Source organism: Cucumis melo, chromosome 1, assembly GCF_025177605.1.
Source record: "Cucumis melo cultivar AY chromosome 1, USDA_Cmelo_AY_1.0, whole genome shotgun sequence".
In the NCBI taxonomy this organism is placed as follows: Eukaryota; Viridiplantae; Streptophyta; class Magnoliopsida; order Cucurbitales; family Cucurbitaceae; genus Cucumis; species Cucumis melo.
In genome coordinates, this window is record NC_066857.1 from 19,424,420 (window position 1) to 19,437,442 (window position 13,023).

Here is a 13,023-nt window from a genome sequence, read left to right on the forward strand (position 1 = left end):
GTAACACCAAATCCTAGTCCTCTTACATAGCCTTGATCGGGACCAAGAACTCTACTAATTGCATCATCAATTATACTACTTGAAGAAGCCACACGATTTTGTTCAATACGCTCCTAACCAAAAATCATATTAACTATTCAAAAGTCATGGTGGGTGGGGGGTGGGTCGAGGGGCATAAGAATGTCACAACAAGCCATTTAGTTAAAGGAAACAATCTACTACTCAATGGACAACAACTACTCAATGGGCAGTAAGCTAACAAGAGATAAAAATTGGCTGCAACAACATTACTCAAAGAAGCCACACGATTATAACCAAATGGTACCAAAACCTATAAGTATGATCCATACCTTTTATAACCAAATGTTCATATTACAACATCAAAGGTTTGATGATTCATGTTCCTATATGTCTTGCATGGACACGAAATTTTGTCTATTCCATCCAACATGTTCTCTGCTTGTTTCACAAAGTTTCATGCTCCCCTCAGATATCCATTGGTTGCTCTATTAAAAAGATCCAACTTTGCAATTAATATAACTAAAAAATTGACATTCCCTTACCTGTTCAAATGAACCCAATCTTTTTGAAACATTATATCTTCAAATTATTGCTACAAGAACGTGAAATGTAATTGAGAACCAACTCTATCCAAGGTGAAATTGAAACAACTAGCATACAAAGTTAACATCAACAAAGTAATAATCACCATTAACATCAACAACTTATAAAACAATTTTTTTACCTTAGCTTTTCTTTTTTTTTTTTTTTTTTTTTTTGCAACTCAACCACAAGTTCTATACACAAATAATTCTATACTTCAAACGTAGATAATTATTACCAACACATCTCAAATTTGTTCTCCTGTTTTTGTTTCTCTTTTCTTCCATGGGTTGAGTAATAATGGCTACAAAGCAATTAAAATCAAATAAATAAACCTATAAGCATACTTCTTTTTTGCCATTTCCTAATTCACACACCAACTTTGCCCATTAGAAACATTCAATTATATTCCACTTTCAAACTTCATTATACATAAATTGAACCCTAAAATTTCTCTGTCATTGAGATTCCAAGCACTGTGCATTGTGCTTATGCTCTAAACTAGCTCCACATTGACTGAAGTATTTTTTTTTTTTTTTTTTTGCTACCAAAACCATACATTATTGAGCTTTAGGACTCTAAAATATAATTTGATGTCTCATTCCTAACACACAATACATATGGTATTCTTTCCTAACAATACTTAATTTTTATATTTGGTACAAAATAGCTTAATCTGATCTGTAATACAATTATTAAAAATGGTGCACATTGAGTGTGCTTGAGAGGAAGTAGTACTTTTATTTAGAGTGCTGCTTAAGTCTATGATCTTATGATCTTATGATCTTATACTTAGAGAAATTGTGATTTATCTTCATTAAAAGCACGGCTGGAAGAGTTTAACTTTTTAAAACTTATTATGAGTTGGGATGGAATAAAAACAAAGAATTTGACCATTTAAATACATGTGAAAAAAAAATTATGCCTCTGTGGGTGAAGGGTATAGTAAATAACCAAAAGCAAAGTGTTTTTCCTTGGATTATACCCTTATTCTTTTATCAAAATCAACTAAAGACATTTCCATCAAAAAATGATAATGGATACGTAAAGATTTAAGAGTCTATACCTCAAAAAAATCAAAAGAAGAACGATAAGGGTCATCAACGCTGTAAGGTCGTCAACTGTAAGGTCGTTGGTTGTGAGGTTGTCGGCTGTAACGTCCTCCAATGATTGGAACAGAGAGAATAGATGAGATCGATGAAATACCGCCCGACAAAGCTGGAGATTATGACAGATAAGATCGATGAAGCGTCGCGCGACGTAACTAGAGAACAAATGAGATCGTCTATCGTCTGAGATTGGAACGAAAAAGTTGGAACGAAAAGGGGGTTTTTATGAGAAGGGGAGTCGCACAATGAAGGAGATGATCAAGGGAGAAGGGGCGCCACACAAATGTTTAAATTAGGGATTTCAAGATATAATGCCACCCGTTTTTTTTTATTTTAATTAATCCCCCACCTTTTTTTAATAACATTATATAATCTACGTTATTAAAATATGTTATTAAAAATCTAATTTGGTGTAGTGGCTTTGCCGACCCAAAATCTCAACTTCAACGACTGCCAAACTCCGACAACCATAACCTTCACTGGCAACCTCGGGCGAACGACAACCACCCATTCTTCTTCCCAACAGTAACCCTACATGAATGACCACTACCCATTCTTCTTTCTGGCAACAACCTTGCGCGAATGGCGGCCACAAAGGTTTTCAATAGCACAAACGGCAACCCACATGTCTCCAATCTTCTTCTCACACAAGCGAACAGATAGACCCCTCTACCCTTCTCCGTCGATTTCCTTTATCGATGACTCTTCTGGCTGATTTTTAGGTTGAACGACGATTCCTCAAGTTGATTTCCTTCGCCCACGACTCCTCAAACCTATAAGTTTGTGTAACGACCCAACTTTTCAGACTAAGTTGAGGTCACTACCTACTACTAAGACACGACATTCAATCATAAAAATTCAACAAAAACTCCATTCAAAAGTTCATTAAAACTCAAGATATAATAAAATCGTCTACGGGCCCTATTTCAAATCAATTTTAAAAGTTTCAAACATAACTTATGAAGTTCAAACAAAACAATTAAACAAATATCCTAACCCAAAACTTGAATTTAGAAATCCTTAAAACGAAAACACAAAATTAATTAGCGGAAGCAATAAAACTAGGCATCCTCGTATGGCCTTTACGCATCCTTCTTGCCCCTTGCCGTTCTGCCTCGTGCAATACCCTTACCTGAAAGAAGTTAAACAAAAATGGTGAGTATAAAAATATACCCAGTAAGGGACCCACTACTGGTCCCGCTTAGGAAAAACAACAATTAGCTTTCTATTAAGGGTACTCTGCAACATACAGTCTCGTGGTCCCGTGGGATCCACATATCAGTCTAGTGATTCCGTCCGATACATATATCAGTCTAGTGGTCTCGTGGGATCTACATATCAGTCTAGTGCTCCTGGAGGATACACATATCAATCTAGTGCCCCCAAAGGATACACATATCAGTCTAGTGTCTCGAATGATACACAACATGGGGTAATCCCATAGGACACCGTGTCTGCAAAGTCCACTACCCTATAGATAAAGCTAACAGTTATTCTCTAAATTCAGTCTCAACAGTCTACAACAGTCACAACACAACAATCTCAACTAACAGTCCAGTCTCTAAATATAATCAGCAGTAAGTCCACTCAACATTGTGTAGTTACACCTGACAATCACATCAGCTCAGTCCATATACTAATACAGCTATAAGTAATCTATTCTGGACATGACATCTAATTTAGTTTGCGGCGCAACTCATCAATAAATATACAACCTACGCTTGACAGCCCCAAATCCATAGTCTATCAACAATACAATCCAACAGTATGCATAGGTTACACAGAACATCCAAATAATACTAAACCAACGACAACACAAACCAACAATAACCCAAGTTACAAATAACAGCACGATCCATCAATGTAAATCAAAACTACTCTTAGCGATTGTGTCATCCAAAACCATTCAAGAGAAAAAGAAATACCAATACTACTTTCATAAGAGCACCCAAAACAACAATTTACTGAGATCTCGGAATTAGCATGTATTACATTCCAGTCGAGTCTAGTAGTAGGAACCCTTACATTGAGATTTAGCTACGTTCCTTAATCAACTAGGATCCAACGAACCAACCTAAACATAACACATGAAATTTTAAGTAAGTACTAAAACGAGCAAGTTGCCCACACCAGCCTTCCAATTGATAAACACCCAAGTAAAAAGGAGAATAAACTTTAAACAATGTCGTGGTGGTTCCAAGAAAAGACTTCCAAACCTTGAAGAAAGTCCATGACAATGAGCCCAATTAATCTGACATTTTAATTTAGTAATTAAACTTAACTCGGCTAGGAAAATGCTAAGAAACTCGCAATTTCGTTCTTACCTCAAAACTTACGATGAGGCAAGAAGCGACAGAACACAAATCGAGCCAAACGATGGCAGACGAGAGGAGAAGCAAGGGCGACTCGGCTGGATTTACGGCGAATGAACGAGGCGCAGCGACTCGGTTGATTCGCGACGGACGAACGTGGTGTGACGACAGGGCTTCAACTACGGTACACGAACGTGGCGGCTTGGCTTCAAACGAAAGGAGATGCGACGGGTTTCACGGTGGAGGAAGAAGAAGATGAGAGGCGGTCGGTGATGCTTGGCAGAGACGAACCACGGCAGCGAATGGAGGCGTGGGGCTACGGCTGCCGACGGCTGGTTGAGGAGAAAAGGAAAACAAAAAGACGGGGTGTGTGAATAGCGACGCGAGAGTTTGAAGGAGAGGAGGGCTGTGCGGCGTAAGAAAAGATAGAGAAGAATGAGTTTGACTTAGGGTTATTTAAAAGAAAATATAATTTAATATAATAATAATAATAATAATAATAATAATAATAACAATTTAATATATATTATATTCTCTTATATTATTTTATTTTGTATTATATCATTATAAATTCTATTTTCTTTTTTTTTTTCCTCCCCAAACATAATTAATTTTACACCCACAAATTGAGAAAAGAAAAAAAAAGTAAAACTAATTTCAGGGTAAAAGTGTCAAGAATTTACCTCAAAAATTTGGAACACGCGTTACAGTTCGATCCAATTTGTATACTACATTATAAACCATGGTTTGATTTGCATTGTTCTTAAACATTTTTCAACTTTAACTCACCCAATATATGTTTTGATTTTTGTTTAATTTTGTGGCATTTTTATTGCCTACAACCTGAGATTAATAGATGGTGTATTATGCTGTTTTAATTTAGTTTTTATTTCCTAGTGGGTTTGACGTTTTCCCCTTCAGAGAAGTTCGTTGCTTGTAGTACTATATGATTGTCGAGTATTTAAGGTGGTGAAAGCCTTCTTTTGAATGTTTGGTTGGAAATTGGTCAAAGGATCTCTGATTCTAGACATTAGCTAGCATTTGGGAAGGAATCAAAATTTTAGGCTGCTTTTTATAATATTTGTTATAGCTTGTGTATAAATTTTAGGCTACTCTTTATAATATATGTTATAGCTTTATAAATTCCTTTAAGTATAGGAATGTATTGGAATGAAAAAAATTATATACTTCAAAAAGTATCTAAAAAGTTCATGTAAAACAACTTGGTGTTTGAAACATCTAAGATTAATTATATACTTCAAAAAGTATCCAAAAAGTTCATACACTTTATATTTTGTGCTTAATACTAAAATATGTTTATTAAACAAAAAATTAAAAGAATTTATGAATCTATTTGATACAAAATTAAAAAGTTTAGATATATATTAGATATGAAGTTGAAAGTCTATAAATGTGATAATAGTTGAAAGTCTATAAGTCTATAAATGTGATAACATTAGATATAGGTGTGCTTAGATATGAAGAAGTTTATGTAACCGTAGTTGATTGGAGGGAAATGGGAAGAAAATTCCATGTTGAAAGGGAAGTATTGAGGTTGTGTATGAAGTATGTGTTAGGTTGTGTAAAATATGTGTAATGGTTGTATTCGTTTTGTAAGATTTTTTAACTTGTTTTTTTTTTTAAGTGCCACTTAGACAGTTGTTTTTGAGTTAAAATGTCATTTAGACTCATTTTAGAGAATTTGTGTCTGGGTATGATTTTTTAGGTTGGTTTGAGAGTTAAAATGAAACATTGACAATTTTTTTGCTGTTTTTTATGTCGATTCAACTTAAGCTAATATTTTGTGGTAATTCCTACATGGTTAACTTTTTGTCCATTCTATCTTAAGATGAATAGGAATTGGATTAAACTAAAAAATAGATTTTCAAGTGATTATATTCATGGGGAGTGGACTGACATAAAAAAAGTTGGATTTAGGAGCAGAAGGCGAAGAAGAAGAGGAAGATGATGCACCTTCAAACACTTAGGTATTTTTCTAAACTAAAAATAAAAAATTTATATTGTTAAAGCATGTCTTAATATTAAGTGGCTATTCTGTAGTTACGGTAGCCAATCATGCATATATTTTACATTTATTTTTGTACTTGAGTTGAAATATTTTGTGGCTATCCTGCAATTATAGTAGTCAATCATGTATATAATGACATTTGAAACAAGTAGTTAGAATTTAAGTTTGAAAATCACACTTTAGGTCATTTGGATCTTGTTTTAACATTTTTAGGACATTCTTTTGGGTTTTTGGATAGTTTGAAACATATGAGGATTTTTTATCTTAAATACATATGTCACTTGTTTTTACTTGTTTCCATACCTGATTCATTTGAAACAAGTAGTTGGAGTTAAGACACCTATTTATCACAATTTTTAGTTAGACTTTATTTACAAAGTTGCACTTAGGCATGTGTAAGTGTTGTTTTAAGACTTAAAATGTCACTTAGACACTTTTTGAGGGCATGTAAGTGTTATCTTAAATACATATGTCATTTGTTTTTACTTGTCTTCATACTTGATTAATTTGAAACAAGTAGTTAAGATTAAACATATTTTTATTTATTTTAATGTACTTTTTTCAGGTTTACGTAGTTTTTGAAGAGGTGAGGAAGATACTATATTTTTTTAGAACTTTCTGACTGAGTTAACCATTGTTTGTGTATTTAATATTAACGGTTGGAAATATTTTTATTTTTAAATTTGTTGGTGCAATGTTTGATACATTTTGGATTTGATTAGTTTTTGTGTGTTGAAGTGCTATGACTATCCTGAAGCTATAATAGTTTTTTTTTTTAATGTGTGCTTAAATGATCAGTTGTTCCTAAACGTGTCTTGATTAGGATATGGCTAACTTATTAGATCAGTTTGTCGTTTAATGTTTAGTTTTCTTACTTAATAATTTAATTGTCGTGTGCATTATAACTTGATATAGTTATGGTCCATTGGGTATTCATGATTTTATTCTTTATTAATGTTGGTTTAAAGTGCCTAAGTTTCATTTTTTGTGTTGAATTATATTGAATTTGTTGCTTTTGATGTTGACATGCCTCCCTTCCTCATTATAGAGTTTGTTGCTTTCGATTTAGATCGACATGCCCTCCCTCATTTTTTTAGAATGTTTAAGTTTCATCCATTTGAGTAGTGTCATAATTAAAGTGCCTAAGCTTCATTTTTTGTTTATGTTTTACTTATTTATTTTCTTATGTTGCACATTTCAGTTTTGACGTACAAATGGTCTTCTATACAAGATTTTGAAGTTGTAGGTGTAGGAATAGAATTCCTAAAGCGAAAGCTTATAAACACCCGTGCGAGTGAAATTCAATTTATGAAACCAATAAATTCAAAGAAAAATAATAAACATGCTTCTCATGGAAAAGGTGAAAATAAACTGACCTTTGTATAACCAATTCTTCTTCCAAGCTTCGTGACACCACAAAATCTTCCTCGTTATTCTCCAAGTAAAGAATCACAGAGAGTTGTGGGCTTCTGTAATTTTGGTGAGGGAAGAAGCTTTTGAGAGAATTTTGTTTTGTTGGGATACAGAGAGAGATCGTAAGATTGTGTTGTGCTGTTCTAAAAAGAAAAATCTTCCTCTTTTTTTTTCTTTTAAAACAAATCTCAACAATGGAGGGGGAAGTTATCAAATAACTTCCCCATCCTTCCCACGTGGAGTTATTCTATTCTATTTAAATATATTAATATATATATATATATATATATATATATATATGTATGTATGCATTAATTAAATTAAATAAAATCAATATAAATTTAATTAATATATATTATATCTCATATAATATAAATTTAATTACAAATATATCATATCTCATATAATATAAACTTTATATTATATCATATATAATATAACCAATGATTTAGATCTCTCATATAATCTATAGTTCTAATATGAATCGAATTCAATTTTAACCTATAGTTTATTTATGAATCTCATTCATATTATTATTATTATTTGAATCATATTCAAATATTAACTTCTCTCATAAAAAAACTTTACATTATAATGTATCAAATACATTATATTAATTGTATCATATACAATTTATTCCCTTTAATCAATTTGAACAATTCAAATTAAACCAAAATAAATTTGATTCTCATTTATCCTTATTGAGCTAACAAGGGGACCTTATGGACCTACAGATTGAAGCTCTAATGAAATGAGATTAATTAATTAAACTCTTTAATTAAATTTAATCTCTATTCATTTAACTATTAGTCATTCCACTAAAGACTAATAGTTGCACTCTTCTAACTGTAGATATATTTTTGTGTCCATTAGATATAACCAATCAACAGTGCAATGACCCTTCACAAATTGCTCGTAAGTACAGCTAGGCCAAAAATTACCGTTTTGCCCCTGTAGTTACATCTAACTCCTTAAGTACCATTGATTCCTCTAATGAACAATAATTATAGTCCTACTATAACTGAACTCCTCTCAGGCCAAGAGAGGGTGTGGCGCCACATTGTTCAAGCCCTGAAATCAACCCTTAAGAGAGCAAATTCTCTACTTACTCTATCTATAGAGAAGGAGTGAATTCCTTCTTGTGTAGCTGCGTTCCCAGCTCCCCACTCAGACGAATCCCCAAAATGGTAGGCATATTGAGTCGGCTACATAGGCCACTCTCACCCATACAAATCAAAGGATTGCCTACATATGCAGGAGTTCACAACTCACTCAAGATTCAGGTCAAGTCACCTATAGTCATCCTGGTGAAATGTAGTCTCAACTAGTAACGGTGTTAATAAGAGAGACTATTCATTTCATGGTCCGATCTTATACAAACTCTTTGTATAGAATACCCCCGCTCTAATGTCTCGACATAAATGATTAGGATCAAATCATTTGTAGCACTTTAGAACAATTGTAACAACTACAAAGCAGGCCGTATTCGTAGTGTCACCAGGATAAGATATCCAGCCTTATCCATTTACTACAGACCATTTAGGTTATCACTTAAACATGATCCACTTGTATGTCTCCACATACATGTTTAGGTTACAGAAGATAACCTTGGATGTTAGTTTATTAGTTTTGTGAGTTAATGCAACTAAATATCAAATAAAATAAAACACTTTATTTTATTAGATAAATAAAAAGTTTGTATAATATATACAATTACAAACTACAAGACCACGAGATTTAGGGCATCAACCCCAACAATCTCCCACTTGTCCTAAAGCTAGTGGGGTGTACAAAATAAAAAATAAAATACTATAATAGTACACAAAACAAAAAACTAGGGCATACAATATGCACCCAGTAAATCTCCCACTTGCCCTAGGTTAAATGTGGCATGTCACGTAGACCCAGACTCTCTAGGTGACCCTCAAACAAAACGGATCAGCAACATTGTGTGTCGAAGCTATCTGTGTGACGATCACGTCCCCTCGATGCACTATCTCTCGAATCAAGTGATACTTGCGCTCAATATGCTTTCCACGCTTGTGGCTTCTGGGCTTCCTAGAATTAGCCACAGCCCCACTATTATCACAGTAAAGAGTAATTGACTATGACATGTTTGGAACTACTTCCAAATCAATCAAGAAATTTCTAAGCCAAACAGCCTCTTTGGCAGCTTCACAAGCTGCAACGTACTCTGCCTCCATAGTAGAGTCAGCAATACATCCTTGCTTGATACTTCTCCAAACTACAGCTCCTCCGTTAAAAGTGAACACTAAACCTGAAGTAGATTTCCTAGAATCTCTATCAGTCTGAAAGTCAGAGTCTGTGTATCCTGTAAGAATCAAATCCTTAGAACCATAAACAAGCATGTAGTCCCTCGTTCTCCTAAGATACTTGAGGATAGTTTTAACGGCAGTCCAATGAGCTAATCCTGGATTAGATTGATATCTACTGACTATCCCCACCGCATAACAGATGTCAGGTCTAGTACATAACATCGCATACATCAAGCTGCCAACAGCTGATGCATAGGGGATATGTCTCATTTCCTCAACGTCTTGAGGTGTCTTAGGACACTGTTCCTTAGACAAAGTAACTCCATGCCTGAAAGGTAGTAAGCCTCTCTTGGAGTTTTGCATTGAATATTTAACAACTATTTTGTCAATATACGATGCTTGAGACAAAGCTAGCATTTTGTTCTTACGATCTCTAAAGATCTGAATACCCAGAACAAATTGTGCCTCTCCCAAATCTTTCATTTGAAATTGGGTTGCTAGCCATTGTTTGATGTCAGTTAGTAAACCTATATCATTCCCAATGAGTAGGATATCATCTACGTACAAAACTAAGAAAGCTACTGATTTGTTGATGATTCTTTTGTAGACACAAGGTTCATCAACGATTTGATCAAATCCATAAGATTTTATTGCAGTATCAAATCTTATGTTCCAAGATCGAGAAGCTTGTTTTAATCCATAAATAGAACGATTAAGCTTGCAAATCTTTTGCTCTTGACCTGGAATTATGAATCCTTCTGGTTGTTGCATATAGATGGTCTCCTCAAGATTGCCATTCAAAAAGGCAGTCTTTACATCCATTTGCCAAATCTCATAGTCAAAATATGCAGCAATGGACAAAAGTATTCGAATAGACTTTAACATGACAACATGTGAGAAAGTCTCCTCATAGTCAACTCTCTCAACTTGGGTATAACCCTTTGCCACTAGTCTAGCTTTAAAAGTTTGTACCTTACCATCTGCACCTCTTTTTCTCTTGTAGATCCATTTACAACCTATAGGTTTTACCCCATCAGGTTAATCTACAAGATCCCAGACCGAATTGAAGTACATAGACTCCAATTCAAGATTCATAGCTTTGATCCATTCATCTTTATCCACATCCTCCATTGCCTTCTTAAAAGTCAATGGATCCTCAATGTCGCCATCAGATATGACAGTTAAGGTTTCAGTTAAACTCATATAACGAATAGGTAAGTTTGTAACCCTCCCACTTCGTCGAGGTTCCCTCAACGATTGAGGTTGATGTGTCCTAGTAGATGAACCGACATGAACAACTCTTGTTAATGCACTAGGCTCTTCAACAACTCTTGTTGAAGGTTCAGTAGTTTCTTTGGAAAGTTCATTTAATACTATCTTACTACGCGGTTTGTGCTCCCTTATGTGGTCCTCTTCTAAAAATGTAGCATTTGTCGATACAAACACTTTATTATCTTTAGGATCATAGAAGTAACCACCTCTAGTTCCTTTGGGGTAGCCTACAAATAAACATAATTTTGAACGAGGTTCCAATTTCTTAGGGTTATTCTCAAGCACGTGTGCTGGACAACCCCAAATTCTGAAATGACGTAAACTACCTTTACGACCATTCCATAATTTTAAAGGTGTTTCAGAAACACTTTTAGATGGAACGCAATTCAAAATATAGACTGCAGTTTGCACTGCATAACCCCAAAACGAATTAGGTAAGTGAGCGTAACTCATCATAGACCGAACCACGTCCAACAAGATTCGATTTCTCCTTTCTGATACACCATTCTGTTGAGGTGTACCAGGTGCTGAGAGTTGAGATACAATTCCACATTCCATCAAATAGTTTTGGAATTTCAAATCCATATACTCTCCACCTCGATCCGATCGAAATGTTTTAATAGTTTTACTTAATGCGTTTTCAACTTCAGCCTTGTATTCCTTGAACTTTTCAAGAGCTTCAGACTTATGTTGCATTAAATAAACATACCCATATCTTGAATAATCATCAGTAAAAGTGATGAAATATTCAAATCCTCCTCTTGCTTTAACATTCATAGGACCACATAGATCTGAATGTACAAGTTCTAGAGGTTCTTTGGCCCTATGACCTTTTTCAGTAAAAGGTCTTTTGGTCATCTTACCTTCAAGGCATGACTCACATACAGGTAAAGAATTTTCTTCTAACTCACTTAGAAGTCCATTCTTTACTAATGTCTCAATCCTATTGAGATTTATGTGCCCTAATCTTAGGTGCCAAAGATGAGCATTTTCTTTTGGAGAAATTTTAAGTCTTTTATTTTGAGTTATTGCAGTTTTGAACATTTCAGTATTAAGAAGAGCTTTAGATGTTAATGATCTTAACACATAAAGATTATTTTCTAACTTTGCAGAACAAATCTCAACACCATTTTTGTAAATAAACACTTTATTTACATTAAAAGTTAACGAGTAAGATTGTTCTAGTAAGCACTTTACAGAAATCAAATTCCTTTTTAAATCAGGAACAACATATACATTTTCTAATAAAAGAAAAGATTTCTGTAAACAAAGTCGAAGCCCTCCCACTGCAATTGCTGAGACGACATGCCCAGTTCCAACTCGCATCGTCATCTCTCCAGTCTCCAACTGCCGCCAGGAACTAATTCCCTGAAATGAAGAACAAACATGATTAGTGGCACCTGAATCTATTATCCAGGCTGAATCATCATTTTCCACTAAACAAGTCTCTAGCACTAGTAAATCATATTTACCTTGTTTAGCCTTCTTCTTTTCTGCCAAGTACTTGGGCAGTTTCTCTTCCAATGTCCCTCTTGGTTGCAATGGAATCATATTCCCTTTGCAGCTTTGGCTTTCTTGGTCGTTTTAGCAGCAGCGAGGTTAGCTTTATTTCCTTGGCCACCCTTCTTCTTCTTCCACTTCTTATTGCCAGATGAAGAAGGCATAGACTTAGTTCCAGAGGTCGAACCCCTATGGAACTTTCTTGTGGAAGTAGCAACATTTGCCTCTCCCTTCTGTCCCTTGATTTTCATCAGAGACTCAAAAGTCTGTAGCTCGTTGAGAAGGGTGGTAAGGGTATAAGCAATCTTATTCATAACAACATTGCTTCTAAATTGCAGGAAACTCTCTGGCAGAGATTCCAAAATAAAGCTAACCTGACTGGCTTCATCGATGACAACCCCATTCATTTCTGCCACGTTGAAATGAACCATCATATTGAGAACATGTTCTCGCACTGAGGCTCCCTCATTCATACGGGCATTATAAATGTATTTCAGAGCATCATGCTT

At 34.6% G+C, this 13,023-nt stretch overlaps 1 long non-coding RNA gene across 1 annotated transcript; it reads right to left on the reverse strand.

Moving 5' to 3' along the window:
- Window positions 1–384: 384 nt before the first annotated feature.
- LOC103489603 (uncharacterized) lies at window positions 385–4,454 on the reverse strand. The gene is made up of 5 exons (XR_007820532.1): window positions 4,037–4,454; window positions 3,738–3,786; window positions 2,963–3,183; window positions 1,670–2,844; window positions 385–506 (listed from the first exon to the last, which is right to left on the reverse strand). It is a non-coding gene; the product is annotated as an uncharacterized LOC103489603 (long non-coding RNA).
- Between the last annotated feature and the right edge of the window lie 8,569 nt (window positions 4,455–13,023).